The sequence below is a fragment of the Bemisia tabaci genome, chromosome 2 (genome assembly GCF_918797505.1).
Source record: "Bemisia tabaci chromosome 2, PGI_BMITA_v3".
NCBI lineage: Eukaryota > Metazoa > Arthropoda > Insecta > Hemiptera > Aleyrodidae > Bemisia > Bemisia tabaci.
In genome coordinates, this window is record NC_092794.1 from 45,862,340 (window position 1) to 45,868,339 (window position 6,000).

Here is a 6,000-nt window from a genome sequence, read left to right on the forward strand (position 1 = left end):
TCTTCCTCCATGTTAGATAGTAATTTGACACTTTGATGAAGGTTCTAGGTCTAAAGTAGCAACTTTATGAGCCCCTCAAAATTTTGGGGGGCGGGGGGCAACTCCCACTTTTTCAAATGGCAACCCTCCTTTTGTGACATTTCGTTTTCTTGTAACGTAGATTGGCACACAACCGATCCACTTCCGGAAATCCGCCTTATGAATACAGCCCCAAGAATCGGCTGAAGGCTGGCAAGAGTGAGAATCTGGCAACACTGTTACGAAGTAAGTTCATTTCCCTTTCATCCAACTTTCCCACTTTCACTCTTCCCCACCGCGCCGTGAGCCCATCTTCCTCCTCCCCGTCGTCGTCCCGAGCGCGGCCTCGAACGGATGAAACGAACCCGGGTCCGTTTTGGGACATCGGTTTCTAATTAAGGGTTCATATGACGTTTAGTGCTGGAGGACGGCCCTCGGGGGGCGCCGGGTGCCCGGGCGTTGAACTTGATCAAACCGCCACTCCGATCAAATGTCTAATTAGCCAGAATAATTTGTCTTGATACAGAGTGACGCGCCTTAGTGGTAAATTAAATTACGATGCGTGCGCTTTGAACCCTTTCCTTCGTTTCCGCCCCCCCCCCCTTCTCTGCGCTCAGATTTACTTCGTGAATAACCAGCGACGACGTTCAAAAGAGCCTAACACACAAGAGGGTTGATCTAGGGGTCCAACAACTTCTCGACCGTGCCAGCCCGCCCGGCGAGTCGCGATCGATCGGTTGCGAAAATGGGAATGCCTTGAAAACTGGTTTTCAAATAGAGAAGACTAGTGTGCCTGGCGTAAAATTGAATCAGTGAGTTCGAAATCACACCAACTCGGAAAAAAAAAAATTGTTCTGGAAACACCTAAAACTGCGCAGCGGGCGAAGAAGTTAGTTTAAGAAAAACCTTTTTGGTGCCAAAAGATAAGTTCTTAGAGACTTTGTAAAGCACCAAGTTGAAATCGATACACCATGTTTGATGACGAAGAATTAAGCGTTTAAAAATTTCCGAGTTGGTGTGTTTTCGTTTTCACAGACTTTCAGATACTGATTTTTCATAGTCTGCCCAGCAAAATGTATATTTTTCGACCTGAATAACGCTTGAATATTTATATAACTTGTTGGTACAAGGTATTCTGAACCGAAAAAAGAAAATCGCAAAATCGGATAGTCACCCGTTTCCCTTTGAAATGGCCAAAAATTGGTATTTCCAGTGAAATGCTTCGATTTTTCCCTTTTCCCGTCGCTGTTTCGAGCACTTCCGATTGCAATTTCGAAATTTCCTTTAGCGTGCAGATGCTTCTATCCATAAGTGTTACAAAACCGTGAAAAAGTGAAAATCGAAAAAAACCCGAGTTGGTGTGTTTTTAAACTCACTGATTCAATTATACTTGATGTTATTATATTCTGCTTGGTAATATCTCTTTAATTAGTTTGATTTGGGATTGATTTATGGGAAAGAGTTTTTGAAAGAGGAGCTTTTGACGTAGACGAATTGTAAATGGAGGCACGGAAGAAATCGATACCCGCATCGGTCTGAAAGTCTACCTTCAGTTCTCACTCTCCTAAGGTATTTCCTAATGATTCCAAGAATTTTGTATCTTTCATGGCCCTCAAGGTTTTTAACAAATGTTTCTAGTTCTTCTATACCCAGCTCAAATTAGGTTTTCCCAAGATAAAAAAAAAAATAAATAAAAAAAAAAATAAAAAAAAAAAAAAAAAAAATAAAAAAAAAAAAACCAGCAGCTCCAAAAACTAGGGAAACAATTCGATTTGGACAAACAAATCGGCGAAAGAGGAAATAGACATGGCAACTGCTCGTCGAGCCACACAGAGGGCTTCAAAAACTGTGGTAAAAGAGGACCCTTGTCAGTCAACGTTGTGACAGAGATGGACGTAAGGATCAAAATAAAAACACGCAAAGGCTTTCACAGTATGGAAAGCTTACGGACCACTATCCTAAAATTTTGCCTCCCCGTCAATCTAAAGTCAAGTTGCCGAATCTTAACGCTTGCGATCCAAGCAGTGGCCTGGAATTCGCAGGAATGGAATGTCTCCCTTGTTTGGAGGGGGGCAGGGAGCTCATCCCCACGCTTGTATGTGCCTGTAACATTCCTGAGTTTTTTCCTTCTTCTTGCTTTCTCATTCGACACTTAAATCTTCTGAAATACTGTCTTCTATATTAAAGGCGTATTCTGATCTCTAATGTAACGGATAGTCTTCTTGCTGCAACAAGGCATTTGTTCCGTTCGCAAACGATAATGTGGCGAAAGTTGCAAAGTATCCTCGTAGGAACACTTTTCAATTGCCAGTTACGAGAAAATGGTAGCGTTGAAAAAGTATTGCATATTAATAGAAGAGAATATTTAACATGCTTTTAAAAGTAAAATGTATAGAAAGAAAGACTACTCAATTAGACTATGTTCATTATAAAAACTGCCAATTGTCGACCATTACTCCTGTGATAAAATTTGATAAAAACTAATTTTCTAAAATTTCGAAAATCCAAAAATCTCAATTCTTTTGGTGTGATTAAAGGAAATTAAGCACGAAATTCGAGTAGAATACCTTTGAAGAAAATCAACTGTACAGCATGCTATTTAGGCCTTAAAACGTAACCTTCTCATGGATGATGAAAATGAAAAAATGCGTATTTCGGTTGCGGTCTTTCAAGATCTCCTATTTCCCTTTTAAGAGGAGTCCGAACCAATATACCATGGCTTCAAATTTTCACAGAATATTCTTTACACAAAGAAGGAAAATCACATAAGTTTTCATAAAATAACATTCAATAGGTTTCCATGCAGAAAATAAAGTATGTCAAAAATTCTGGACCGCGCATTTCTGCAGTTTTGCAATCATTATGTCAACAGTAGTAGCAAAAGTGGGCTAGAGCCGGTTGGTTGATTTTGAATCGAGCCTATTTCGGCAAACTGTACCCTCTATAATACCGGGATAATCGATTTTGGTTCATCAGAGCACGTACAAGTAGTCACAAGCACAACAATATGTGTACGCGAGAGGATACCACACACGACAACATGGAATCTGGGGCGGGTGTCCCTTTACTCCCTTTGGTCCATTCGAGCTCATCTGCATATTCGAACCAGACATTTCGTGCGCGGTGATTTCAGGGTCCGCGAAAGTTCTTGATGCAACATTTTCAGTTTACAACTTCAATAAATCCTAGCTCGAGGGGGAACTGATTTAATGAAGTACTGATATTTGTCCTGCATCATTCCCTCCATTTTTTAATCATTCATGAATGCATTCACTCCGAGGCGCATAATGCACATGACCTGAGCGAAATATCCGTCTCTTCCATCACATACCGCCTTCAATTCACGATCATGCAACCTTACAAGCTTCGACCCTACCCGTGGCCTGCGGCCAACACTATATCGACGGTGAAACTACCGCGCCACGTATTCCTGTTCGCTACGTTTTAGCTTTCCTGTCATACTTAATTTTATGGATGGAAAACTTCTCAATGACAATTTTTCAAATCTTCCGGAGAGAAAATTTGAGAACATTCGAATGCTTATATTATTGCGTTTTTACTTGGCACGTGCTAAGGAAGAACGCCGCACTAGAAAAAAAACACACATTGGATCTTGAGTCCAGACTCTTGAAAACATTAACAAAAAAAGGACTCTTGATTCAAGCAGCTTTAAGCTTAAATCAGAAGGAAATCCGCTCAAATTAAGAGGCTTGGTTCTTGATTTAAGCTTAAATCTAATTGAATCAAGAGTGCTTTTTCTTGTCGATGTTTTTAAGAGTCTGGACTGTAGATTCAATGTGTTTTTTCAATGCGTATGAACATTCGAGAGTTGCCGAATTCCTTCCCACAAAATGTTAATTTTGGTGAAAAAATATCAATTTTTTTCCTTGATATTTTCAGGAACGGTAAACGAAATTGCAAACAAAACTACATGAAAAATTGAAAAAAAAACATTGATAAGTTTACCAGGAAATTTGTGTTTTGTCAAAGGAAATTTGGCAATGCCTGAAGGTTCGTACCGCCTTCTTCCTGAACACGGCCGCATTATCAATTAATCGATCAACGATCGAATCGTTCTCCTAACTCCTGGAGATCCACGTTAATGAACCCGTCGTTCTGGGCGCTTCAGTTTCCGCACTTGAAAAAAAAAAAAACATTGGATCTAGAGTCCAGACTCTTAAAAACATCGAAAAGAAAAAGTACTCTTGATTCAATCGGATTTTTGCTTAGATCAAGAACCAAGCCTCTTAATTTGAGTGGATTTCCTTTTGATTTAAGCTTAAATCTGCTTGAATCAAGTGTCCTTTTTCTTGTCAATGTTTTCAAGAGTCTGGACTCTATATCCAATGTGTTTTTTTTTTTCCAGAGCGATCCAAAATAAAGTACCGATTTCTACACCATATCGCATCGAAAAATGACTTCAAAACATAATTTACCTATTGCGGAATCGCAACGAAAAATTGCGGAGTCTCCTGGAAGCTTTTAATTTAATTTTTCTAATCTGCCCTTACTCAATGAGAACGAAGCATCATGCATCCTTTCGGCTGAAGCGCTTGCGAAAGCAGGGAGTGGAACAAGGAGAGGGCTTAATGTCAAAGCCGTTTAGAATTAAGTAGACTCGAAATTGCTTCGCCGTTCTGCGCGTCGCGCCCCATCCTCATTTTGCCCCATTCATCTGCCTGTCGACCGGGAAATCATCGAAGACTGTAAAGACGCTACGCAGAAAAATCCCTATCATAGTTTCCCGCGGTAAGACCTCGCTCCGGAAATCGCTCCTGAAAGCACTTACTTAATCAAGAGGAAAATATTCGCTGATTAAATTATTTGTACTTAAATGTTTTAGTCTCTTACTCCCGGTAGGCCCCGGGTTCAATCCCCAGTTAGGACCCAAAATTTGGCAAGTGACGAATTATGGCGATATATTGTGTCCCAAATAGGTACCGATTAATTTTGGTAACAGTAATTTTGTGATTATGAAGGTATATTTTACTTAAAAATACTTAGATGCCTCTGAAGGACAGAAACTAGGGGTAGAGTCTTCGGAAAATTTCCAGTTAAACCAAGTACACTGGAAAAAAAAAAAAAACACACATTGGATCTAGAGTCCAGACTCTTGAAAATATTGACAAGAAAAAATACTCTTGGTTCAAATATTGACAAGAAAAAGGACTCTTGATTCAATCAGATTTAAGCTTAAATCAAGAGGAAATCCGCTCAAATTAAGAGGCTTGGTTCTTGATTTAAGCTTAAATCTGATTGAATCAAGAGTCCTTTTTCTTATCGATGCTTTTAAGAGTCTGGACTCTAGATCCAATGTGTCCCCCCCCCCCCCCCCCCGGTACATATTTCCACCTCATTTGCTATATATTATGGAGATCCAAAGTAATTTCTTCAATTCAAAAGTAAAGTAGAAAAAAAGAGAGACAAAAATTGGAGTGAATACTAAACCAATTGCCAAAGTTCATGCAATTGTTTGGTGATAACTTACCAAGTTAGACTTCATGCGTGAATTAGAAAGGAAACATCTGGACACTTACGTTCTGCAACAAGAAGAAATAAAAAGTCCGACATTAGTAATGTTCGCAGTACACAAATAATAAAGTGCCTCGAAAAAAACTTGTGGGCCGCTTATTGAAAGTTAAATGCAGCTCGATAAGACACCAAATTTCGATATATTGCATGGTTATGATAGGACAATGTCTTGTCGTGTCTGGCAAGAATATTTTTTCTTGTCTGTGTTTTTAAGAGTCTGGACTCTAGATCCAATGTGTTTTTTATGCCCAGTGTAGTTTTTTCCTTGTATCTTTTGAGAAAATTCGTGCATATTTGTCTTTGTAATTTTCAGATATTTTAGATTAAATTGCGTAGAAAATTTTCTGCAATTTTTGGAAAATAAAATTAGCAATTTTCCCGGTGAATTCGGTTATTATCGGAGGAAACTTGGCAACGTCTGAAGGCTCATACGGCGTTCTGCCTCAGCTC